Genomic DNA, 26,490 nt, shown 5'->3' on the forward strand with positions numbered 1-26,490 from the left:
GGAAAAAGATACACCATGCAAACAGTAACCAAAAGAGAGCTGGAAGGGCTATGCTAATATTAGACAAAATAGACTTTAAGACAAAAATTCTCATTAGAGACAAAGAAGGACATTTTATAACGATAAAAATGTCCATCCATCCACAGGAGATTACAATTATAAACATAGATGCACCTAACAACAGAGCCCCCAAAACACATGAAGCAAAACTGTCAGAACTGAAGGGAAAGATAGACAATTATACAATAATAGCTGGAGACTTCAACACTACATTTTCAAAAATGGACAGAACAACTGAATGGAAGATCAACAAAGAAATAAAAGACTTGCAACTGGACCTAAGAGACATCTACAGAACACTCCACCCAACAACAGCAGAATACGCATTCTTCTCAAGAGCACACAGAATGTTCTCCAGGACAGATCATAACTTATGCCGTAAAACAAGTCTCTGTACTTTGAAAAGGGTTGAAATCATACGAAGTATGTTCTCCAATCAAAATGAGATAAAATTAGAAATCGATAACAAAAGGAAATTTGGGGAATTTACAGGAAATGAAGGGTAGAAGTAACTTGTCAAGTTCTCACAGCTCAGAAGAGCCACTCCCTCCTTACTCAGAAGTGTTCTCCACACCTTCTGCACAGCCCTAGGAAGCTGCAGATCTCACACTTTTGCAAATCCCTGGGTAGCTCTTCTCCCATCCCCCAAAGTGGACACACACTGAACCTGACCCCACGCTTGATCCCAGAATTAAAACAGCTGGGGGAGGGAGAAGCCTTTGGGGCTGTAACAGCTTCTTATGCAGCCCTCCCCTTCTCCCTGGGAAAATGGCCACAGGCAAATATTTTCACTCCCCCAGCCAGTCTACAGAATGTCCAAGAGGCAGATCCTTCCCAAAAGAAGGAAGCAAACATTCATAGAGCACTTCCCCCATGCCAGGGACTCGACATACCCTAAGCCATGCTTACAAACTTCCCATCCAGGCATCTTATTGCCCCCATTCTACAGAGGGAAACTTCTGCTGTTTAAGTGGTAGAAGCAAGATTCAAATGCTTAGTCTTTCCATCATTCTCCCAGAAAAATCCCAAATCTACACTTGTGCTGGGCCTCAGATGGAATGCTACATGTGAGAATCCCACAAAGCCAGGTGTGGGGCCCTCCCTTTCCTCAGGTTCCCTCTTAGAGCTGCTGCTTTTCCTGGGGACTTTCCCAAATAGAGTATAGTATATCACACTCTCGCAAGAAATAATCCCAGTCCCAGTCTGCCAGAAACAGGCTCTCCTCAGGATTGAGGGCATCCGTAAAACCCCCTGGAAGCTGGGAGAGCCCACAGGGTTTTGGGGTGAGGGGACTGCAGAGGTGAGCTGGGAGCTGCAGGGTCAGCAGGACCCTGGAGCAGAGTCCAGGACTCCAGACTAAGAGCCCCCACACCACAGGGAGAAAGGTACCTTGAGCCTCTCTTCAGAGCCAACCAGCAAAGCAGGGCCCTGCTGGGGAAGCTGAACAGATTCCAAATATCAAGGGATGTCAGTGTTCACTTGGTCCAGTTCCTCACTCCACAAAGCAGCCCAGAGAAGGAAAGGAACTTGCTTGCAGATACACAGCCAGGAGCAGATACACAGCCAGGAGCAGAGCAGAGCCCAGAATCAAGGACTCCAGGAAGAATGCTTCCTCCCTCCATTTAGGCAGGTCCCACCTTTTGGCAAGGCAGAGCTTGAAGCCAAAGTGAAATCCCATCACAAAAATAAGGCTTTCTCTTTCACCATCATCACTACCACTAACGTTTCCTAAGGGTGTGCCTATGTGCCAAGCACAGTGCAACACCCCCCACACACATGATCCTGGTTAATCCTCACCAGGTAGGTATTATTACTCTCCCCCTTTCTCAGTGAGGAACCTGAAGATGTGAGGGGTCAAATCACTTGCCTGAGGTCACAGGACTATAGAGGCAAGGCTCTGCAAGCCAGAGCCCTTTCTGCGAACTTCCTCCCCAGGGCTTCAGGCTCAGCCTCCTGCTTGGGTGCCAGACCAGGCTGTCTGGGATGGACGGCAGCAACCTCTGGGCTACTCACATCATCTCCCTGGAGAGTGGCTTCAGCAGGCCTGAAAACCACTGTGATGTTCTGGAAGTGTGGCTGGTCAGGTAAAGTGGGTGAGAAGGGCCTGGGAGGTAAGGGCTTTGAAGATGAAGAGGCTAATGGTGATTACCCCCACTGGGCCAACCTGTGGAAGGTTCACATCTGCTCAAGAGGAAGCCACACCCCTCCCACACTCTCCAACCCCACACCCACGGTTGGCCAACAGTTCTTTAAAAATAAAAGCCTTGACTCTCCCCTGCTTGTCAGATGCCCCAAATCCCCAGGGGGCCCAGGCTCCTGTGCCTTCCTCTGGCACCCTAAAGTCTGGGTCAAGTCAGCTCCATGCTTGGGTTCCTACTAGTGCCAATGGCCCCCACCCAGGGCTTGAGCATCAGCCCCAGCCATAGCAACCCACCATTCTGCATGGGGCTCTCAGAAGAGTTTCTTCTCAAGAACTTAAATTCCTAAATAAAGTCTGTTCATTGCACACCCTGAATACGAGAGACAGATAGTGCCCACTCACTCCAAAGATCGTTGGTCCAAATCTCTATTTCATGACTGATGAAACTGAAGCCCTGAGAGATAAAGTGACTTACCCAAGGACACATGGCTGATACTCGGGCAGAGCCATGCTCAGGGCCCCTCAAGTGGATGTTCTCACACTCAGCACTCCCTCAGACCTGGCACTGCCAGGGTGACATTTGGCTCATCTCCTTCTGGGTAAGGAGGTGGAACAGGGGGGTCTACCGTGTGGTGTCTTCATCAGCCCAGGCTCTCCTGCCTAGCCAGCTCCAGAAAGGTCCAAGACCTACCTGATGGCTGGGGGGGGAGGGGCATCTTACTGGTTTAGAATGAAAGAATCAGGATGATATGGCTCCCCAATACCTGCTGGTGACCAAGAAGCACAAAACCTTGCTGCCAGCAGAGAAGGGTCTCAGCATGGCTGCCTGGGCCTCCTAGATGGGCTGCAGAATGGGCAAAAAGCAGCCTACCTCACCAGCCCAGCCATCCAGGCAGTGGCACACCCTTTCTCAGGCCCTGGTCAAGATCCAGGGCCTCTGCCAAATGCTCACACATTCCTTGCATTTCTTCAATCTCTGTGCAGCTGCTCCAGGGCCTTTTCTCCTGTGTTGATTTATTCTTTATTGTTCCTGAAATACACCCAGAGGCCTTTGGCACCAGGCACCAGTACAGCATCCAGCCCAAGCCCCAAGTACACAACACACCAACCAGGCTCTCTGGGACCTGGGCCAAGCCAGCTGGAATGATGGGCCCTGGGGTCAGACTCAGCAGCCAGGAAGGGAGACCCAAGGTCCCACCTACCCCAGCCTATAGTCTCAGAGCTGTTCTCAGAATCACAGAGGCTGGGATGTCGGGGGAGGAGGAGACACTCGGAAGGTCTCCAGGAGGCCTAAACTAAGCCTTTCTACTCCTTCCATGCATGAGTGACTCTCCCAGCAATCGCCCCACACAGCTGACCCCCATGTGCCTACTGCCCTCCACGGCAGGGCCTCGTGGCTCAGGCTGGGCTTCTGGCTGCCCCGTGACGTGTTTGGAGAGGGGAGGCTCAGTGGGGTCTTCCCTACCCTTCCCAGCCCCAAATAGCTCCCCTATCAACCAATCTAATGGTGCCTGAATTCCTACCATCAGCACTTCATGCCAAGGGTCAAACATTGTTCCCTGTACAATTGAAAATAGCCTGGAGAAGCGTGTGAGCTGCATGGTAAAAACAGACAGGGCTTTAGCGTCTGGCAATGTGTCCTGGCTACTCCAATCACCAGCCTCTCTGTGGGCCTCAGCCTCCCTATCGGTAAATAGGCACAATGTCTTCATCTCATAGTTATTGTGGGATTAAATGAGGTTAATATATATGAGAAGTGCCTGGCACAAAGTAGGGGCTCAGCCAATGTGATTTCCTTTCCCCCTTGCTGGGCAGGAGTAGCATCACAATCAGTCTGCAGCACCTGGAGGAGAAGCGCATGGTCTGACTCCTCCAGTTGCACAGCTGGCTGAGCACAGGGCTGGCCAGGCAGGAGCAGAACAAGGAGACTAGCAGTCCCAGCAACAGCGTCGGTCTCCGCAGGCAGGCAGGGCGTCTGGCCTAGGAAACCAGGAGGAGCACACCCAGCACAGGCCTCCCCTGGACTCAGCTGTGCCAGCGGGCCTGCAGGGACACGGTGGGACAAGAGGCAGCAGATAATACCCAGCAGAGCTTCCAGGCCCATAATTGGAGCCTCCACCCTCCTGGGCTCACCCTAAGAAGAGCAATAAAAGGGAACGTGCCATTACCTGAGGGAGGTGGGGGGTGGGGGGCACAGGAAGTATGAGCAGGGACACAAGAGGCACCAGGGCCTGCAGGGAGCGAGCAAGCCTGACCTGAGGCCACGACAGTGAACGCCCCACAAGTGGAAGTGCCCGCCTGGTTATTTTTGGCAGCTCTTCTGCCCAAAGCCAGCAAGGAAAGGCAGCTGCTAGCAACATGGAAGGGCTGTTTACGCTCAAGTGTGCAGGCCCTGCTGCAGGGACAAAAAGAGCCCCAGCAACCACCGTGCAGAGGGGCCTCTGCCCCCTTTCTTCCTCTCCCGACTGTGTCTGTACAGTCCAATCTGCGCGCTGCATAGCTGACATAGCGTGGGTACTTCTGCTTTCACTCAGATCCAGTCTCCCGACCACAAAACTCACTCACACACACACAAACAGACAAATAAATAACTATGGAGCCAGCTGAGGCCCGAGCCACACCCAGGGGCCAGACAGTGTTCCTCTGGGCTCTTCCTGCACTGAAGCAGTCCTCCTAACTTCCCAATAGGGAGGGGCAGGGACCAGGGGCGGCACACAGGAGCAGCTCCTCTTGCCACCCTCCCAAGGTGAAAGTGGAGATCATCTGCGGGAACCTCAAGGAACTCACTGCCTCTTAGCTTCCCTATCTGAAAATGCAGGAGTTGGGAGATGTCCCAAAGTGTTTTCCAGCTCTGAGATGACTCCTGGGAGCAGGAGAGCCCAGAACTGTGACCTAGGGCCAGCTGGGGAGGTCAGACAAAGCAAGGTCTGGGGAGGGGGGGATCTGGGCCACAGCCAGGTGCATGCCCCAGGAGCTGCCAGAAGGCTGGGAGAAGGAGGAGGAGGAAGAAAGGAGAGAAAGGCCAGCTTACATGCACTCCCAGGGTTGCAAGTTATCACAGAAGCGTTTCTGAGCTCCTTTCTGAGCTCTGGGACCTTCCCCTCCAAGAAATTGGCAAATTCTGGCAACAGCAGGCTAGACTGAAGACTCTGTCTGCCCAACTGCTGGGAAAAGCTGGGAATCGAAATCCCTCACCATTTTCCTTCCTCTCTGGACCCCATTTCCCCAAGAGAAGTTGGGTAGTCTCAGAGGGAACCCCCTTCTGGCTGCAAGCCTGGTATACTTCCCTCTCTCCAAGCTCTGGCCTGGAGCAAACCTTGCCCTGGCTGCTCCCCTCCCCCTTCCTGAGAGTCTTGGAAGAAGCACTGCCTGGAAAAAATAACGCTCTCACCATGAGCTCCCTGCGGCTGGAGAGAAAGGCAGAGGGAACAGGGAGCACCTTCCCTGGCTGGCCACAGCACCAGGCTATGTTCCAGGAAGAACGAGCGCAAGAACCGCTGCCAGGGAAGCCTTGGGCTCCCAGCCCCTCTCCTCCCCACCAGCCCCAGCAAACCACAGCCTGCAATCACGTCCCTCAGGGAGACCCCCACCCCCACCCCAGCAAAACCCTAGGTCTTTTCTGACATGTGGCAACTTTCTTCTTATATAATAGCTTGGTGTGCACGCCCCCCCGCCCACCCCCATGGGAGAGAGAGCCAAAGTGCTCTTTAGAGCGACAGCTCCCACCCCTAGCTCCACCCAACTCTCCACTGAGCTCACCCTGGGAGGCTTCAGGTGAAGCAAAGACAAGGGGACTTTTTCCTTGGCTGAGAAAGCAGCCTTCCTGCCACCCACGTGAGCAGTTCGGCCTGAGGCCTGGGCGGGCAGGCGGGTAGGCTCCAGAGAGCACAGGCTGATCTCTGGGAAGCTGAGCCCTTAACTTTCGGCTGTAGGGACAGAATCCATTGCAAAGGCGCACAGCAACCAGGGCCCGGGCTCCTCTAGGCAGGAGTGGATCACACAGTTGTGCCCAGGGAGTTAGAAAATAAGCTTCATTTACATAAGCCCCGGTGGCCTGGAAGGGTGCCCTCCTCCCACAAGCAGGACACTCTTCATTTCCTCTTCTCTGGGAGGAGCAACAGGCAAACGGGAGCCGGACTTGCATCTGTTGGGTACCTACAGACTGGTATGTGCCAGTCACTTTGCATGGAAGATCTTGTTTAACTTCACAGCCACTGTATGAAATATTATTATCATCCCCATTTTACAGGTGAGGAGACTGAGGCTCAGGAAGTTAAGCAATGCCTAGAGCCACACAGCAAGTGGAGAAGCTGGAATACGAACCCAGGTCTGCCCAGGCCTCGTTCCTGTGCACCAGCCAGACTTGCTTCAGAGTCACTGCTCGGATTACTGACCACACACCATCCAGGAATGGTGTTCTGAGTGTGAGAGAGGAAGTGGGTGTGGACAAGTTTTGCTTGATGGCTCTGTAATCTGAATAGATGCCCTACTAACTGTGATTGTTCCCAAGTGTGTGACTGTGAGAGCCCCTGTAAGTGTGTGTGTGTTGGGGGTGGAGGGAGGGTGATCTGGATTCCAAATAGCAGTTTCCAACACCGAAGTTATGCTGTAATGCTTCTGATTCACAAAATGAGCTCACGGTCTCACGGTATCCTGAATGTTGCCTCGAATGCAAATGCAGGTCCCTTAAGTAAGAACTGGGGACCTCAGCACACTCCACCTAGCTCCAGCCCAGAGTGCAGTTTCTTTAGTTCAGCCCCACACAGAGCGCTCCCACGCAGAAGCAACCCCTCCAATGGAAGGCGACCACTGGCTGCATTTCCTGCAGCCTATGGTGAGTCAGGGAAGAAGGGAGCCCCCGGGCTGCTTCTCTACTGATGGGTGCATACACACAGGAAGGGTGCCAACTGGCCTGGCCAAAGGAAATTCCCAGGTTAGGAGATTGCCAGGCAGGAGGCTCCACGCTCTTCCACCCTGAGGTCCTGTTGGGGTCAGGATGACTGGCATATGCTCCCAGAATGGCAGACATAGGGCAGAGCCAGGAAACTGGGTTCACCAGCATCAGAATCACTCATGCCTGACCCTTTTGAAACCAATGGTGCAGTATGAGTCCCAGCAGCAGGACTCACTCAGCCCACCACATGCTAAGTCCACATTTTTTTGATGGAGACTTTTCATTCATTTGTTCAATTAACATATACTAAACACCTACTACATGCTGGGCACTGTGGGAACAATCCAGAGCACACACTGGAGCGCAGGATACAATAATACTCTATTAACTCTTTGCATCTCCCTGAGGGATGTATGGAGACTCTGGCTCCCAGTTGGTGTTTTTGACCACCACACTACAGTATGTACACAAGTGACTACATAAGGTGGAAATGAGTCCAGAAGGCACCTAACGTTTCTCAAAAGAACTGGCACTTGAAACAGGACTAGGAGAAGCAGGAATCTCCCAGCTACTTGTGGCTGTCCCAACTCCCCCGTGAGCAAGGTTTCCTTCTGGGAGATCCACCTGCAGGAAAGGGGCTAGCAAGGCCAAAGATTCCTGGACTGGGCCCATTCCCCTTCCAGGACACTATACCCCATGCACCACTCCCCCCCCCCCCCCAATCCTTCTCCCACTTAGGGACCCAGAGGCCTTGGGTCCACTGGGCAGCTCTTCCCTGGGTTTTATAACCACAGGAGGCCCTCAACTGAATCTGTAATTGCATATTGTCTTTTTTCTTTTTCCCCATTTATTAAAAGCAGCAGCCCACAGGGCTAAACACTCAGGCTATTTTTAAATCCCACATTTAAAAGTTGAACTCTCACCCCATGGACACTCCACAGTACTCTTTCCTAGGGTGGGGTGAGGGGCTGACAGAGCCAGGGGAAGGGGGGTTCTGCCCCGAGCTTGGAGAGGCCACACTGGCAGTGGGCTGGCTGTCCCAGAGCAAGCTGCATGGTCTGGGGGTGAGGGGTCGCCCCCCAGGTCCTTCATCCCTTGTCCCCTGGGAGCTACTCAGACCAGAGTAACCACCCAAAGGCCAATCCAATTAGAGTGGAGACTGGGCCAGGGCCACGCAATGAGATGGTTTATCACAGTAATTGAATGTTTACACTCCTATTATTCACTATCCGGAGCAGTAGGAAAAGACGACCCATAAATTCTCAACCTGGGAAGGTTTCTCCTTTCCCCTTCGACCTGAAGCCATCTAATAGGCTGTGGAGAGCATGCATTTCTCTGATTCTAAAGGGGCAGGTGCCACACCATCCCTGGGAGGTTCTGGAGCCAGACAAGTGGTTTCCTCTCCTCAGCCTGGGGCCCACAAGGCAGGAGAGGCTTCCCCCAGAGCTGCACTTCTTCCACCTTCAACAGGCTTCCAGCCTCAATCCTGAAGCTGCAGGAACAAGGAGAGAGGAGAAACCTCCAGGCGGCCACCAGGCCAGGCTCCCCCTGCTGGAACAAGCCAGATCTCCCCTCCCCACAGCCACAACTGCCAACAGGGATCCCCTGCACGCACGTGCCATGGTGGCCTCCATAGTCAGCCAGAGCCAGCCAGCTCTCCCCTGATCCCGCTGGCCCCGAGCGAGGCTCCACAGGCCGGCACACAGGTCCGATGTGGTACGGTGGAAGCAGGAAGTGGCCACCGAAGTTGTGACCAACAAAGTTTTAAATGGGGCGAGGAACTTCCCTTTTCATCCTTCCAGCCGCTGGCTCTGGAGGCTGGGCTGGAACACCCAGTGGCCTCCACTTTGGGTGGCAGGTACCTCCTCCAGGCCTGCCTCCCTCGGGGCTGAAGCTTGAAAGCCCCAGAGCAGCACCAGGCCCATACCCAGAGACATAGGCGGGGACCCTCAGAGGGGCCACCTGGTGCACACGCTCCTGTATGTGTGACCTGGGAGGGGGATATGGCTTCCTCCACCAAGCCGGCCATATGCAGAATCCAAACAAAACCCGGGCTCCCGAGTTCCGGACAGGCACACGGTGCAGCCAGCGCGGGGAGAGCTCGGCAGGCCGCAGCGGCTCGGACGCGCGGGGGCGGGCAGGCTGACAGGTCCGAGGCGCGCCAGCACTCCGGGTGCGCGGGGTGAGGCCGGCCCGTTCGCCCTAAATGCTCCAGCTTAGGCCTCTCCTGCACTTGCCCCAGTTCCCTGCCACTCCTGCACCTCTGTCCCCCAAACTCCCAGGGCGGACACAGTTTCCGTGTCCACTGTGCCGTGCACACTGGAAAGAAAAGGGGAAGGGGCTCCCATGCCAAGTTCCTGCATTTCGGGAGCCCCTCCTCGAGTCTCCGGGCCTGGACTCAGTCACGCAAGCCGGTCGCTGCGGACACCACGCTTCGCTCAAACGGAGGAAGAGCAGCCGTATTCCCGAGCCGCCGCCACCGCGGGCCTGGCTGGTTGGGAGGGTTTTCCTGCCGGGGCCGCGCCCGGGTGGGCGGGGGCCGCGCGCGAGCTGCGTAGTTGCACAAACACGGCGGGCTGGCGCTGCACACGCAGCTGCGGGCTGGGGTCGCGGGCCGCGGCGGGGCGGATTGCGGGGCGGCAAACTCACGCAAACCCGCACACACTCCCCCAGCCGCCCAGGCCGCAGAAGTTGCCGCGCGGCGCCCCCAGCCGCCCAGCGCCCCCGTTCCGGGCCGCGCCTGCAAAGCTGCAGCCCGCGCGCCGAGCCGCCACCGCTTGCGCGCAGTCCGGGGTCCCCTGGCCGCCGCCGCCACAGCGGGCTGCGCCTCGCCGCGTGCAGGCCTCGGCCGCCGACCAGGCAGCCCCACTTACCCCGCTCCTGCCCGAGCTCTGGCATCGGCTGTCCCCCTTCCGCTGTGGGCCGCCGCCTTCAGTCGCCTCCCAGACTCCAGCCGCCTGCACGCACTCCTCGATTTTAAAAACAAACAGGCGCCGCCGCCGCCTCCCCGCGGCGCTCGCAATGCTTCCGCCAGCCTGCGCCTCCCGAGGCTGGGAAGTTTGCTGGCAGGGCCCGGGAGGGACGCGCGGGCTGTCACCCCTCACTCGCGGTGCAGGAGCCTCGGCGCACCCCGCGCCAGTGGTGTCCGCCTCGCGATCGCTCTCCCTCCCTTCGTGTCACCCCCAGTCCTGCGATGCAGTGTCAGGATTGCACTGCTCTGACTCATCGGTTGAGCTCACAGCTTGAAAAAAAAAGAGGGAGAGAGAGAGGGCGAGAGGCAACAGCGAAGGAGGAGGACTCTGGCGTGCTACAAAGGATTGCACAACTCGGGGCTGGGAGCGCGGAGCACCCAGTGGCGGGCCGGCGCGCGCGGCACGGCGGCGAGCAGAAACCAGCTCTACCACTTCATCAGCACAACTGTCTCGGGTCGGCCTCTCCGCCAGCAGGCCCGGCGCCGCCCACTTCCTGCGACCAAATAAGGCCGGGGAAGGCGTCTTTAAACCTCCGGCGGCTGCCCGGGCTGGGGATTTCCAGTAGACCTCACCTCCACTCCTTGAGGCGGTCGCCACCCTCCCCCAGCCCAGGCCGGCGCCCCCGATGGCCTTGCTGGAACCAACAGGCCACGCGGCTCGTTCCTTTCACACCAAGGTCAGGAAGAGACGGTGACGAAATGTTTGGAAACCCATCGTGCCTGCCAGGAAAGTGTGTGTGTGATGTTGGGGAGGACACAAGTCGCTTTCTTCCATAAAGAAAACTCTGGTTTTGGATACGGTAAATCATGCACAATCCTCTCCAAGGCACTTAATTAACAGTCTCCCCAAGTTTCACTTTTTGGCTTGCCAGCATCCTACTGGTATAAACGTTACTGAGAAACTGGCCCCAGCCGCTATAAAAGACCCACATCTCAATTACTTAGGTGATGAAAAGCTCTTGGGTTTAATTCTAGCGACTGAGGCCAGAGTTGGAGCAGCTTTTCACAGCATGCACACATGTCCCCTACCTTTCCTACAATTCCCCCGATGCCTCTTTGCTGGTCTGGTGGGAAACATTTCTGCTGCTCAGGAGGTTCTTGCTGGCCCCCACATTCAATGAGGTCCCAGGGCCAGGAGAAAGGCCAGCGGAGGGAGCCCTGATGTTCCTGGTTCCTTCCATTCGTTGTTGTGTTTTGTTTTTTTTTTTCCAAGATGGGTCAAAGAGATTTTCCTTTGACGGAAAAACCCCAGAAGAATACAGTGTGTCCTGGCAGCCCCTTTCCTGCTGTGGCCAGTCCTGAGAAGCAGGTGCATCCCCTGCTTTCTTAGGGAGAAGGGGAGGGGCAGCAGAAGGTGATTCTCCCAGCTCTCTGAGCCTTCAGGGCAAGGACCGCTGCCCCTGGGGAGTGGATGAGAGAGACCACCTCAAAACCTCGGAAAACTCACCCTTGCTCCTAAGGGGCATGACCTTCCTGTTCCCTTCCACCCGGAGCACCTGTGTGCATCTGGAGGTCACACTTCACCCAGGAGGAAAAGGGCTTATTTGCACCATGATATGACAGATATGTCAAAGTAATGACCACTTAAAACAGCCTTATCTGCAAAATAAAGAAAATTATGCCAGAGGACAGGACCAGATGACCTCTTGAAATCCCTTCCAGTTAAAACTCCATGATTCTGTGATTGTAAAAAGTGAATGGAGGAGCCAGGGAAACCACCTCCACCAAAGCAAAGCCCAGGCTCTCAGATTTAGCATCTGCTGTGACAGTACCGTCCTGACAATTCTCAAAGCACGTCCCCACACACAGCCTACTTAACAACCCTGTGTGCGATAGAGTTTCGTCCCTCTTGTTTTATGAATGAGAACACTGAGGTTCAGAGAGGTTAAGTGACTTGTACAAGATCACAGAGCAGGCCAATCACTTGTCACCTCTCTGCTTCTCTTCCCATCTCCCCCAAAGGAAGGCAGTGAGCAACTGAGGGACTGGGGTGCTCAGGCATGCAAGCCCCCAAGTAGAGGCTAGGCTCTCAGGACTCCTGGCAGAGGCTCAATGTAAAGGCTTTTTGCTTTTTCCATTTGTCTGGTTTCTTCCTTCCTACTGACACCTCATCCAAGTAAGAGAAGCAAAAACAAAACCACTCAGTCTCCAACACTCACCACTGCTAGGCTCCTCTGCAGACCAGCAGTCATCCTGACCCACCCCCCCACAAGGCCTAGCCCCTAGACCTGGCCTCGGGCCAGCACAGAGGGAGCCCCTGAGAGCCAGTGCAGACCAGCCCAGGATGTTCCCAACCAACCAGAAAACCCAGCTGGGGAGCACATTCCTAGAAGAGCCTGCTTCCATGGAGCCAGGGCCCAGCGTCCAGGGAACAAATGGGAGCCACTCCAAAGGGCACTCCTCAGCCTTGTGCCCCAGGACTTCCTCCCTGTCCCTCGCCAGGCTGCTAGGCCTAGCCCTGGAAGCAGCGCAAAGAGTAGAGGTAGGTGGCAGGATTCAAGAGAAACAGAAGTCAGTGACCTAGAGGAGCCTAGAGGAGCCCTGCTTACTTTGGAGCAACACATCTCTTCACCCCAACTAAACTGCCAAATTCAGGCCACCTCAGAAAGGAAGAGAGGGAGGGAAAGGGGCATGTATGTGTACAGGGGAGGAGGGCTCAAGACTGTCCCAGATGGCCCCTGTCTGGCAGCAGAAGTCTACCTCCCGAGGCAGGCAGATGAGGGTGTGTAAAGAAAGCTGCAGCTCTTCCGGGAAAGCCCTGCAGGTCAGTTTGCTGCAGATATGACAGTGCAGAATCACTGACATGTGAAGTGAAAGTTTTGGTTTTAGAAGCTCCAGCCCTTCCTACAGACCTCTGGGGCCGTGAAGAAGGGTGCCCTTTGGGGAAGGCAAAAAAGATGCTCCAGGAACCTTACCCATGCAGTGGGCTTTTCTCCACCTCCCTTACACACTGCATGAGAGAGAGGAGTCCAGCGCTCCAGCTCCCAAGGAGTGCATCTGCTGAGACACACTCCAGGAGGCACGGCTCCCCAGACAGGATGCCACACTCTGGGTCCCGAGGAGAGGAGAAGATGGCATTAGAGAGGCGTCCCGGACCATATCAGCTCTCTGGACTCCGCTCAGAGTGACCAGTCACTACCCTGAGAGGCCATCGCATGTGTCCACTTCTGGGATAACCCGAGACCATTAAAAAGCTTCCAAGGGTGAATTTTATGGTATGTGAATTATATCCCAAAAAAGGTGTTATTAAGAGGAAAAAAAGCTTACAAGGAAGCCAGCTTCTCACCACTCACCCGCCTCCATCACCTTTCTGCTGACATCACTCAGTATTTTAAAAAGGAGTATTCTCCTCCCCAAGCCCTAGGCCTGCGTTCCATGTCCTTCCTCCATTGTCCCTTCTCTGTCAGGACCTTTCCTCGAGGCCAGCACACATGGTGTGTTCAAGCAAATAACCACCCTTTACAAATACCGTTGAGGAAATCACACGTCCACATGCTGGAGTCCCTTATGTTCCTTGTGTCCCTATTGTCATTTCCCTTTGCAGAATAAAGGCACTACCTCTAAGACCTCATTAGCTACAGCTACCATAGAAGAAAGAGAAGGTTGTGGAAAGAAGAGGAAACAGGACTGAGTTTGGGTCCTGCCTAATTAAGCTAACCTGCTGTGTGACCTTAGGAAAGGTGACACTTACCTTCTCCGAGCCTCACTTTTTTGGCCCATAACAGAGGTACTGGAAGTATTTATTACACCAAAAATGAAAGAACGCCCACCTTTAGGGGCTTGGAAGAATCACAAGGATAAAAAACTGCTTTAACACTGTATCATGATATGTACACAGAGGGGTTACGATTGTTATCATTTTTTACTGTTTATCCTATATCCCCTTCTCCCAAAATTAGCTTCTCCCAGATTGGTGGTTATCAGAGGGGAGGGTGGTTGGGGGAGGAGGGCAAAATGGATAATGGGCACATACGTATGGTGACGGATGGAAACTAGACTTTTGGTGGTGAACCTGACGCAGTCTATACAGAAGCCAAAATATAATGATGTATGCCTGAAATTTATTCAAAGTTATAAACCAATGTGACCTCAATAAAATAAAATTTAAGAAAACTAGTTTCTCTCTTTCAAGAACCTAGTCCAGGTAAGACTTTTTTCCCCCTGAAAAGACCCCAGGCCCACCCCCTTCAGCCTCAGGGTGACCCTGTGCTGGGCTCTGCCCAGAGACACTCTTTCCAATATTGACTCAGCGTCGCACCCGAGTGTCCTCCCAAGGCTCCTCTCCCAGTCCCTGCTCCTGTGTCCTTTCCATCAAGCTTCTTCCACAGTGCTGTCCACCCAGCCTGAACAGGGACACTCCTCCGATGGCTGTGCCTTCTCCTCATCACTCTCTGCCATGTCCTTTCTGAGGAAGCAGGCAGCTCAAAAGCACCCCAGCCATTAAGTTAAGCCACCGTGTGCCGAGAAGTCCCTGCACTGTCTTCTCTTTTACCCTTGAAAACCCAGGGGACCCTCCTCCTCAGTTCACATGCACTTCACCTGTTCCGGGGCAGGGCCGTGCCTCCCACACCAGCCCACAGCTGTCTGCATCCCTTGGCCCTCCCACCTACGCCCGCCTCCGCCTCCCTCTCTTGCAGGCCTGGGCCAGGTTCTGAGCGCCTTTGTCAGGCCTGAGAGGGAGTTTCTGCAGATGTCCCCAGTTGTTGCTGTCACTCTGGGAGAGACGTCTGGCTGTATGTAGGGAGAAGGACAAAACAGGTGTAGCTGCCAGGGAGGGCAGGCAAGCAGGGCCACAGGGACAGAAACGCCCTTTCCTCACAGAGCCAGAGCTGCCAGCTTCCCAAAGGCCTCATTTGAGCACAGTTCCATGCCCCCTGCAGAACCAACCCAGACAGACCCCTTTACTGGCTGTTCTCTGGAGCTCGGCTTCCCTACCTTGTGGCAGTGGGTCAGGAGGAACTGGACCCCCAAGTCCAGTGTGTGCAATGGGGCACACTTTAAAGCATCGTTTTATTTTTTTAAAGATTGGCACCTGAGCAAACATCTGTTGTCAATCTTTTTTTTTTCTTCTTCTCCCCGAAGCCCCCCAGTACATAGTTGTATATTCTAGTTGTAGGTCCTTCTAGTTGTGGCATGTGGGATGCCACCTCAGCATGGCATGACAAGCAGTGCTAGGCCCACACCCAGGATCCAAACCGGCGAAACCCTGGGCCACTGAAGTGGAACAGCGAACATAACTACTCTGCCACGGGGCGGCCCCTAAAGCATTATTTTTAAATGAAAACAAATACTGATACATCATGGACTAGAATCCAAAATTCATAGTCGTGGGAGTGTACAGGTTAAGGGCACAGGCTGAGACCTTTATTCAAATCTTGGCTCACACTGGCTTGATGCTTACTGAGCAAGTTACCTACCCACTTGGTTTTCTCATCTGCAAAATGAGGATGTAAAAGTAAGAGCTTAAAACAGTGTTTGGCACACATTAAGTGTTGCTATCATTTTTTCCTCATCTCCTAACTGATCTCCTTACTTCTAGTCTTGCACACTTACCATCCACACTGCCCTCAGAGTGATCACATCCCTTTTCAACAGCTCCCATCATCCTACTGCAAAAAGCTGAGACTGTGAGCCAGAATGCTAGATGCTTACAGTTCTGGCATGATCCGGCTCTGCCTCACTTCCTAGGCCCAGGCCCATACAGCCAAACAACCTAAAGTTCCCCCAAGATGCTTGCTTTCTCACACATGCTCCTCTTCCTCCACCTTTCCTCCACAGGTAAACACATACCCAGGTCTCCCACCAGACTTGTGTTTAATGGCAGCTCTTCCAGGAAGCCTTCCTTGGCTCCTCCAAGCAGAGGAAGGCCACTGGAGTGTATACTACTGGAGCCCTCCTAGATCCCCTTTATCAGGCTGGTGTGCCATCCTCCAGCTACCCTGTTGGCTGCTAAGAGCTCCCAGCTGCCCCCTTTTCAAAGGGAGCCTTTGCTGGGAGACAGTACAGCAACCAATGATTGACTGGGGGGGTGGGGGCTGGGGGGAGGTGGTTGGAGAGGAGTGGGTCCAACTCAAGGTAGGATCAAATCTGTGGTGGTGCAATTCATGCTCCGGGGCTCCCTGTGGGATCTGGCTAAAATAGGCCCAGCTGCAACACATCCTCCTTACTTAGCTTCTTCCCCAGACCCAGCCCACTTCCCTCACCCCCTTCCTCCAGAGAGCACTTCCTAAATCAAGCCCAGGCACCCCAAATTGTCTTAGTCTCTGCTCCTAAGAATGAGAACAGCCACTCCCTCCCCTAAACTCCCAGGGCATCCTGTTTATCTTTACTCGCTCCCCTACGCATTGTTCTATAGCCGCTTACTGAGCCATCTCCCTACGAGGACCAGAGCTCCTGAAGGGCACAGCCTAGATCTTTGTCACCTTGTATCCCTGGCACCTACAAAGCGCCTATACATGGTGGGTGTCCAGTAAATGCTTGTTGATAAATGCACAAATAATATATGTGAAATTTTGAGGTAAGCAATAAAATGTAACAGGTTATTATTATTACTACTTTTATTACTATTTCTTCTGTTCTAAGATGCACATTTTCCCCTATTTTAACATCTCTGACATCAGGATGCATCTTACAATTGATAGCATGTCATGGTTTAATTAGCAGCATTTTCTCTTTCTTAGTTGTACATAAAATAATGGTGCATCTTATAATCACTGGCTTCTTAGATTCAATGGTGTATGATATTATTATTACTATCATTATTATCATTATTATTATTATTATTATTATTATTATTTCTACTACTGAGGCTCAATCTCCTGGGTTCTGGGGCCTGCAGGGCAAAGTCCACAGAGTTGAGAGGCCCCATTATATGCACTCAGTATCGGTTGGACAATCAAGCTCTTATAAAGCCATCAGCAATTTCCCAGGGATCAGAAAGACCCCTGTTCCGGACACCTCCAGAGACTCCCTTGAAAGCGGTCAATGTGATGTGGAACAGCTCTGGACTGGGAGTCAGGAGAGCAAACTTCCAAGCCTGGTTCTTCCTCTGATTTTCTGGATGATCCCATGTAGGGCCTCTCAACACATTTATTGAGCACCTACGAAATGCCTGACATGATGGGAGCCCACTGGATCCACCCAGCACCCTGAGAGGAAGCCATAATCCTCACTTGATAGATAATGAACCTAAGGTTCAAAAAAGTTAAATAGCTCTCCCAAGGTCATACAGATGGAATTCAACCACTGGACTCTCTGAGTCCGTCTCTCTGCTGTATGCAGATACTTCTCTGTGCTTGTTTTCCCTGTAAGGAAGTCAAATAGTGAGAAGTCAAAGACTGGAGGCTCACAAGCCATTCTCACCCAGAGATACTGGAACACTGGACACATTGAGCCCTCCTTCTTAGAGGTGGAACTGAGTAGCTACATGAGGGAAGTAGCATTATGAGGACTAGCACTACAATAGGAGTAGCACTGTAATGGGACTCACATATTTCAATTTTCCACAGATTCCACCTGGGTCATGGTCACTGTGGATTACTTTATCATCTCACTAGTGCTGTTTTCTTACACCCAGCCAGCTTCTATTATTGAGGTTCTCCTTGTTCCCCAGGGGCCTTTGAGTGGGTGATCCTTAGACCAGATAAAGTCTAGTGTTCTCTCCACCCCATACAGTCTGTGGCTCCTCCCAGAATCTCCCTGGGCAGCCTCCCTCCAAGGAGGTCACTTTATGAACCCATTTCAGAACCACTCAGACAAGCCCTTGCCTTGCATCTACCATATCTATCTCCCCTTCAGCCCCAGCGTCTGTCCCTCATGCTCCCTCCCACTCCCACCCCCTCCCCACACCCAGAGCATCAGTCCCAGACAGTCAGAAGGCTGCGTGGCTGAGGCAGAGCATGAGGCAGGTGTAGAGATGAGCTAGACCAGGTCCAGGGGTGGGGCCCCACCTGGGAGGGAGCAAGTGAGGAAGGCAGGGCCTTGCGTTTCCCAACAGGAAAGTGGTTCAAGGAGATCGATGGAAGCAGGGAGGCTCCGCAGCCACAGAGGATGAGCAGTTTGACACATGAGCAAACACAAACAATAAATCATCAGGAGAAAAATGTGCAGTCTCAGCAGCAATTTAAGATATGCAAATAAGAACACCATTAAGGACCCATCACGGCCCAGAGTCAATGTACAAATAAATTAATTAATAAACATGAAAGCTGCTGTTGGCAGGGCCATCAGGAAAGAGCTGCACGTACATTGCTATGCCACTACAAACTGTGCAAATCTTTCTAGAACATGATTTGGCATTGTGCTGCCAAGAGTTTAAGACCTTGACCAGGTAATTACAGTCAGGGGACCAGATCCCAAGAAAATAATCTAAACTACCAACACAAAGGAGTTACAAAAGATGCTCATAGCACCTTTTAATTATATATAGAGCCCCCAAAATTGAAATCCATTCAAATTTTGGTATGGTATGGTAACAGAAGGAAATATAAAAGGGACTGACACGTAGAAACAATCTGATAAAACCATTTAATGAAATCATGTTAGGTCACAAAATCAGAACAAAGAAATAGTAGAAGTGGACTTATAAACAATGTTAAAAGTCCCACAGGAACATTAGCAGCAATCAGAAGAGTATACTGAACAAAGTAAATTGCTAAGGTGTAATGTTTATTCAGTTAAGCTGATCAAGATGGTTTAAATAACGATGATGATGATGATGATGATGATGATGATGATGATGATGATGATACTGATGATGTAAGGTTCCACTGAAAAGGATTTCTTCATCATAAAAATACCCCAGGCCAGGTCCCAGGGGGCAAGTGGGTCCAGGCCCCTGGCTTGATGTGCAAGGAAGAAGGAATCTAAACGGGAGAGGTGGGGTTATAACTGTGGCAGGGGGAAGGCCCCAGAGCTTCCCTTATCAGGAGGGCTCTGAAAGATGCCTTTGCCAAAGAAACAAAGTTACACAAATAAACCCACACCATTTAACCTCCAACGTCCTGGGTACTAACTCTTACTGCTGCATTGGCGCTCTCAATTTTACTAATACCTTATTTCAGCAACTTCAGAGGTGACACCAGGGCTCTTTGTGGGCTAGCCTTGGAACCCAACCACCATTTATAGCATTGTTTCTATGGAAATATGTTTCAAGCTTCAAGAAATCGAGCTGCTGACAACCCTGGGGCACGCACGTGGTCTCTAAATTAGGGAACTGAGACGAGCAGTTATTGCTGGGTCCTGGGCTCGGGAAGACAGATTGTTACTCAGATTCTGTGGCAGTTAATATTCACACCACCAGCAATGATCCCATTGGAGTAGGCTTGAGGTCACTATAGGGGGTGGGGATGGGACCATGGCACCCAGGAACCAACTTGATATCCTAGGGAAGTGCACGGGTATTCCCCACCCTGGCCTCCAAACACACACACAATCATGCGTGTCATGCAAGCCTGAAACTGGCCTGAGTGCCCTTCATGAGGATCCACGCGAGCCCTGAGCCCATGTGCTTTCTAATTTCTCTCTGACTCTGGCAAACCTCCAGCCACAAGGCCCTATTTCAGTCTGATCTCAGAACAAAAAACCAAATCTTTCACGGTTCTGGAATTTGGCTTTATCGGATATATGCTTGAGACAACCAGGGCCCCACCAAGGCCCTCTCCACACACGTACCGCTGCTGCGGCTTCTGTTTCAGCAGGCTCCAACCTGCCAGCTCAAGGTCTGCCCAGCGCTCTGCAGCTCCCACCCACCTCGGGACTCCAAACAACACCCCAGAGTCTCCATTTCCTGCCCTGAGCTGCGCTGGTCACAGGGAAAGGACGATCATGGGCCCTCTAAACAGATACTCCACATGTCAAGAAAGCTCCCACTAAGAAGAAAAGTCTAGACACATGGGGAGGCAAACCCAAGGGGAAGTGGTGGGTGAGAAGGCCATTCACTAAGCATCCCAAGGTTCTGAGATGCCAGAGATACGATGAGGTGGTCAGAAGAGAGTCAGCTGTTCAGCCACAAGGCTACACCTGCAGTTGCAAGTCTCAGCAGAGCTCATGGTGAGATGGGGGGTCAGAGGGCCCTGCTCACTAAGCCAGACATAGACTAAATGAATGTGGGGGTCTTTAGGAGGCTGGCACTACAGTTTCCATACCATAATAAACATGTGCAAAACTGTAAACACCCAACACACTCACTCACTAGGGCTCCCCCTGCGTTAGGCAGGGCTGCAGGAGGTCACTTGCAAAGCATCCGCTCCCTGCTGCCTGTTTGAACTACAGAAGAGAGAGAACCTGTGGCTGGGGCCTGCAGGACCAGGCAGCTTCGAGGTGAGTGGGCGGCTCAAAGCCAAGCCTCAGGGCCACACATGCTCACTGGGCTGGTTCCCTGGAAACCCAGGTGCAAACAGTTGACTGGGGCTCTGAGGGCACTTGGGAGTCGCCTACACCAGGGAGAGACCATGCGGGGAGCCCCACAGTTAGACAGTTAGCGAGCCTGTGAAGTCTGGCCTCCCGTTACTAAAAGACTCAGTTGGCCAATCTGAATTCACCAGCCCCTGCAGTGCAGGAGGCTGATAAGACACAGCAGTTCCGTCTTCCCCATGGTAGCAGATGGCAGGCCAGGAGTTCCCACCCAGATCCAAAGCCTTTGATATGTTAAGGGTTTTTCTTTTTTAAGTATATGTACCGTGTGTATATATATATTACCAAAGCAATTTCAAACACACAAATACTCCATTCATAACCATGTCACCTAAATCCAGCATTTACCTTTTGCCAATTTATACGATGGCCAATGTAATCAGTTTACATGCATTCATCAAGTATATGTGCAATTTTGTCTAAAACAGAAACCACTTTTCACCAAAATTCATCATTTTCCCATGAATTAATATCATCTTCATATTAATTTAACAGTGGCACAATATTCTACTGAGTCTAGGTATCATGAATTATATAGGCACATGGAACATTCAGGGTGTTTAGTTTTTTGCTATTTTAAACAATGTTGCTATAAATATCTTTGTATATATAGCTCTTTTCCTCTTTAGAATTATTTCCTTAGAATACATTCCCAAGAGCAATACTAAGAGGTAAAAGGAAATCAACATTTTTTTATAGCTGCAAGTTCTACATTTAAAAAATATATTGTTCCATGTGAGTTACCTGGATTGTCTATTTTCCAAAGCAGTTTTCCTGACCGCACCTCCCCATCCTACCAATCCTGGTCTGCTCTTAAAACCCACTTTTCCCAGCTGCTGAATGGGCTGGGCATCTGGAGTCCACACCCGAGGACTGAATGATCGAGGCAGCTCAGTTGACTGGCTGTGGAGGGATAAGGAAGGAGGACAGGGAGACGTGGGCAGGAAGGGAGAAGACTGGAGTGGACAGGAGTGGGGAGCAGGCCCCATGGAAGCGGAAACAAAAGCAGATTCCATGCACTGTCCCTCCCAAAACAAGCCAACACCTCCCGGGACATGGAACCCACCCCACCACCTGAGCTCCGCCTGAGCTGATCTTCCAGGGGCCAAGCACAAAGTCACACTTCAGTGGGTTCCTAAAGGAGATTTTTAGAAATACCATGTGCTTCTAGGTTCTGGAAACATACTTTGCAAACACCACTCCCCAGTGGTCAAGTAGGCCCGAGCAGTGTGGGCTCAGCCCTAAGGGTGGCTCAATTTTAAGAAAGAAAATCTTTTAAGAACGAAAGTCCATCTCATCAGCCATGGCAGGAAAGATGCTGCTCCACAGCACTCTCTAAGTGGCACGCAGACCCCTGATAACTGTTCCATACCAGGAACACCTTTGAGTGGTAAGCCAGGTCCCACTGTGATGCACCATAAAGACACCACCTGCGAGGCTCGATTCACAGGCTCGTGGAATTTCTGAGCAGGAAAGAAGCACATATAGTCTAAGCCCCTCATTTTATAGACAAACTGAGGCCCCATTCCCCGCTTTGGGGCTCCTGCTGCACCCTGCAATCATCGTCAGGAGAATCTGTTCCTCTTCCTCCTCCAACAGGAAGAGCCACAGCCTGTCCTGTCACCAGACTGAACAGGGCTTTTGTTTTAAAGATCCTCAATCTCCTCTCTCATGGTCTGCTGATTCGTTTCCCCTAGTTCCTTCTCTGTGCAAAGCCAGCAGACAGCACAGGGCAGGACAACGAAGAAGTCCGCTAAGGGCTGGTACTTATCCTTCTTGAAGGATTCGGGCCGGTGGGCAGGGAAGTCTCTGCCACCTTTAAACCAGCTCCTCATCACACACACCTCCTCAGAGCCCTCCTCAGGGTGAGGGAGACCCAGGGGCTGGGTTTTGTCTCCCTAAATCCCCTTGCCACCCTCACCAGGGTCTCCTTGGCAGGCTCAGAGAAACAGCAAAGCCACCAAGGTACAAGGGGAGGCCACCATGCAGACTACCAGCTCACCCACCACACACGTCCACTTGACCCAGGCCAGGACTTGGGCCCGCCCACTGCTCCCTCACATCCCCTCAGGCTGCCCTTGCAGTCCCACTGTGGGACACCTACTGTGTGCCAGGCACGGTTCTAGGCCAGGGAAGAGCCAGGTACACCTGCAGCTGATGACAGCATCCTACAGTGGGGAAGTTGATCAGAAACACTAAGGTGGCAGCTCAAGAAGGCAGCAAGGAAGCAGGTGACTTCTAGCTGGTCCTGTGGGCGTCTGCCAGGAGGAAAAGGGTGGAGAGGACATTCCAGGCAGAGGCAACAACAATATACAAGGCACAGAAGAGTGAAAGTGTGATGAGGAGCAGAGAGAACGTAAGTGGTTGTGCTGGGATGGGGGCAGGGGGCAGAGGTGGAAAGGAGGCTGGGGCTCCCACAAGGGCCTCGTGTGCCATTCTAAGGAATGCGAGGTTTCTTCTGCAGGACCTGGGTGGCTCTCAAAGGTTTTTAAGAGGGGTGACATAAAAAACGAAAAAAAAAGAGGGGTGACGTGATCAAAGCTGTGTTTTAGTAAAATAACTCCAGTCCTTCAAGGCTTCTTTTCCACTTCAATGCTACTTTTTAATGCAATTTCATTTCTTGTGGACAAAACTGGGCAAAATTGTGCCAGAGCAAACAACGGCCAGGAACACTCCCACTCCGTCCCTCCCAGGGGCCATGCTGACCCCACACTGGTGACCAAGCCTCAGCCTCAGGAAATACCTCCAGTCCAGGCTGCAAGAACCCAGCCCATAACACACCCAGCTTTGGGGAGACAGCAGCTTCCTGCTTCCAGGCACCAGAGGGAAGACTCTTCGAATGCTGGCGGTCACCACAGTCAAGAGTCCAGTAAATTCAAAACTACATTTTTCTTTTTCTTTTTAAAGAAAACTAATTCCTTTATCTAAGTCTATCGGAGCTGAATGACAAGGATTTCAGTCAAGATGCCCTTGCTTTAAAGAGCTAGAACCAGAAAATCTGAGTGTAAGAAGAAAGCTGGTGCTCATCTAACCTACACCCTCTCGTCTTATGGATGACAAAACCGGGCAGATACGGGACTGAAGATGCTGACAGCCCCAGGCAGATGAAGCCCTCATTCCTTTAGCTCTCTCTCTCAGGCAGGATATTGACTAGAACATCTCAACCAGGTCAACACCTTCAGAACTAGAGAGGAGCCCAGTCCTGCTGCCTGGGACAGCTCGAGCGCCAGGGACCTCACTCATTCCACAAACCAAGCGTGAAGCCAAAAGTCCAACCTCTAGTCTGAAAAGCAAGGTAGCACTTGCCAAACGCCTCACAGCCCTGTGGGTCTTGCCGAACTCCAGAGGAGAAACAATTCAAGCTGTAACTGCCCGTTAGCCAAACAGAGCCAAGCCTTGGCCTCTGTCCTCACAAGGCAGCGCTGAAGTTTTCCAAGTGGAATCAAATGTGCAGGGAGGAGCCAGATGCTGGGATGACTTCTCTTTTCCACTGGAATCATTCAGACCCCAGAGGAGAAATCCAATCGCTAAAGAAATGCTCAGCTCTCCACAGCCTACAAGAATCCTAAAGTTTAGCCGGAGGCTAAAGAATTCAGACAGATGTCCAAAAAGTTTAAGAATAAGCTGTGGATATTTTCAGTGGCCTAAGGGGAATGCCCCCTCTCTTCCTCCCATGTCCAGCATTGCCCAGTCATTCTGGTCTGATGGCTAGAATGGGCTCCAGCTTCTATGTTGGACACTTGTCCACCTGGAATGTGCAGCCGTCCCCAGGTTTCAGGCATTGGCATTGTGAGACCTGGTGGGAGGCAGAGTTCCACCTGCTGCTGGAGAAGCTGTACCCTCCAGAGCCTCATTCTTTAGGACCCTCAAAAGCAAAAGCGTGGGCACGTGACCCAGGCTGGAGACCCAGATGCTCAGCCTCGCCTCTGCCTCGAGTGAGTGGCGCAAAAAAGCAGGGAGAGTTCAGAGCTCATTCTGGGGGGGCGGTGGCAGCATCCAGGTCAGCTGGTGGCAGGGGTGCCAGGCCAGCAGTATCATCTCCTTGACTTTGGTTCCAGCCACCCAACTTCCCATGGGTCCTGACTGATTCCTGAGCCTCGTTCTCCAGTCTTCAGGACATTCAGTGAGCCCCCAGATATCCTTCTAATACATTCCTCTTCTCCTTAATTTAGCCAGAGCCAGCTTCTGCTGTTTGCAGACCTAGGACCTGGACTACCCCAGCAAGTCCTTCAACCTCCACAGGGCTCCTCTGGCCCCCTGAGACAACATCTATGCTCAAGCTTCTATTTTTTCCTCTGTGAGGAGTCTAATTTAAATAGTCACACACCTGAGAGGATCACAGCCACCTAATAATCACAAATATGGACAAATGCCACAAGTGCTGAATATAACAACCGACCCCATCCCTGGTTTTGTCCAGATGCCCCAGTTTGGAGCAGTAATTAAAGTCATTACCACTCCCTTGAACTCTTCCCCTTTTCTCCACCAGCTCAGAGAAAGGTGAACTTGGAGTCAGGAAACCTGGGTTCTGGAACTTGCACACGTCATTTCAACCCTGGGGGAGGTGTTACCTGCACCACCTATTTCACAGGGAGGTTAAATTAAATGAGAAGCCCCCAAGGCAAAGCCCCAATAACTTCCTAATTCCTAAGTCAATCATTCTCTTCAATCCTTTCTTTCTTGACGTCCCCAGTGACCAACAGGTGATCAATTTCAACTCAATTTAAGAAATATCATGGAGAACTTTCCATGTGCCATAAGCTGTACTAGGTACACAAATCACAGGTCCCTGTTTTCATAAAATGGAAAGCTCCCTCCTCCTTTGGCTTCTACGACATCATGCTTCCACGGTTTTCTTCCTTCCTCACTGTTGGTTCCTTCTCAGTCTCTGCTGCTGACTCCCCTTATTTCGTACTCCTTAAATGGGGATCCCCTCAGCTTCCCCAGCTCCAACTGCCTTCTACGTTCTGATGATTCCCCAATGTCTGCTCCAGAATGTCTGACAGATGGTGGGGGCTACAAAGAGGTAAGCGGGTTCGTTGAGAACTTGTCTTGAAGCTTTAGCTGCACAGTAAGTAATCACTTTTACTTAAATGACATGTTTATCTGGAGTGGCTTGGTTAGAGTTCACGGAGGGACAACAGCCCCCATTGCCGTCTCTTGGGGATCTCCTTCCCCAGACCCATATGTCCAACTGCCCACTAGACACCTCTCTCGGATGGCCCATAGGCACCTCCAACTCAACATGTCCGAAATTAGACTCACTGTCTCTCCCCCACAATCTGCTCCTCCTCCCATGTCTCAAGGAGAAACCTGAGCAAACACTTTGACTTCTCCCTGGCATTTGGTTGGTCTTCAAAGCCTGTCAATCCAACTCCTTTGACACCTTTCTAATCCAGCTTTTTCCTCCCCCACTGCTCTGGCTCAGACTCCTCCAACTTGCCCCAGTGACAGTGACCTCCTCAATGGTCTCTTTGTTGCTCATCTTCCCATATTTCCAGTCAGTCCTTCACATCACAGCTGAATGAGCTTTCAAAAAGAAAATCTGATCTCTCTCTCTCTCTCACACCACACACACACACACAAACTGTCAGTGCTCAGTGGCTCCCCACTCCCCTCAGGGTAAGGTCCAAACCTCTTTGTTGACATAAATGGCTGGCCCATGACCTGGCCCCTGCCTGTCCCTTTCAGCGCCCCCTCCCACCAGCGCTCCATCATACCCCACTGCTTGCCGTTCCCAGAGCAGACAGTGTTGTGTCACGCCTCCACTCCAGGCCTTGCCTGAGCTGCTCTCTGTGCCTAGAATGCCCTGACTCCCTTTGCCACCTGGTGGATGCCTACTTGTTTCTCAGGACTCTGCTTAAACAACAGCTCCTCCAGGGAGCCTCTCATTCATTAATTCCACAGCATTCACCAAGCACAAGTACCACGCAAGGCACCGGGGCATCCTAGACCATTCCTAACATTCCTCTCTCCCCTGGCCTGCACAAGTGACCGGTTCCTCCTCTGAGC

At 52.1% G+C, this 26,490-nt stretch overlaps 1 protein-coding gene across 2 annotated transcripts in view; it reads right to left on the reverse strand.

The window, feature by feature from the left end:
• Nucleotides 1–26,490, reverse strand: part of MIDEAS (mitotic deacetylase associated SANT domain protein) — a 65,577-nt gene that overhangs the window by 30,727 nt on the left and 8,360 nt on the right. The window contains exon 1 of one of the 2 annotated variants that reach the window (XM_044773966.2): nt 9,968–10,513. The exons of the other annotated variant lie outside the window; for it this stretch is intronic. The gene's annotated coding sequence lies outside the window, so the exon portion shown is untranslated. Of the gene's footprint in view, nt 1–9,967; nt 10,514–26,490 lie in introns of those variants that run through there. 2 annotated transcript variants of the gene reach the window in all.

This window comes from Equus asinus, chromosome 7 (genome assembly GCF_041296235.1).
Source record: "Equus asinus isolate D_3611 breed Donkey chromosome 7, EquAss-T2T_v2, whole genome shotgun sequence".
NCBI lineage: Eukaryota > Metazoa > Chordata > Mammalia > Perissodactyla > Equidae > Equus > Equus asinus.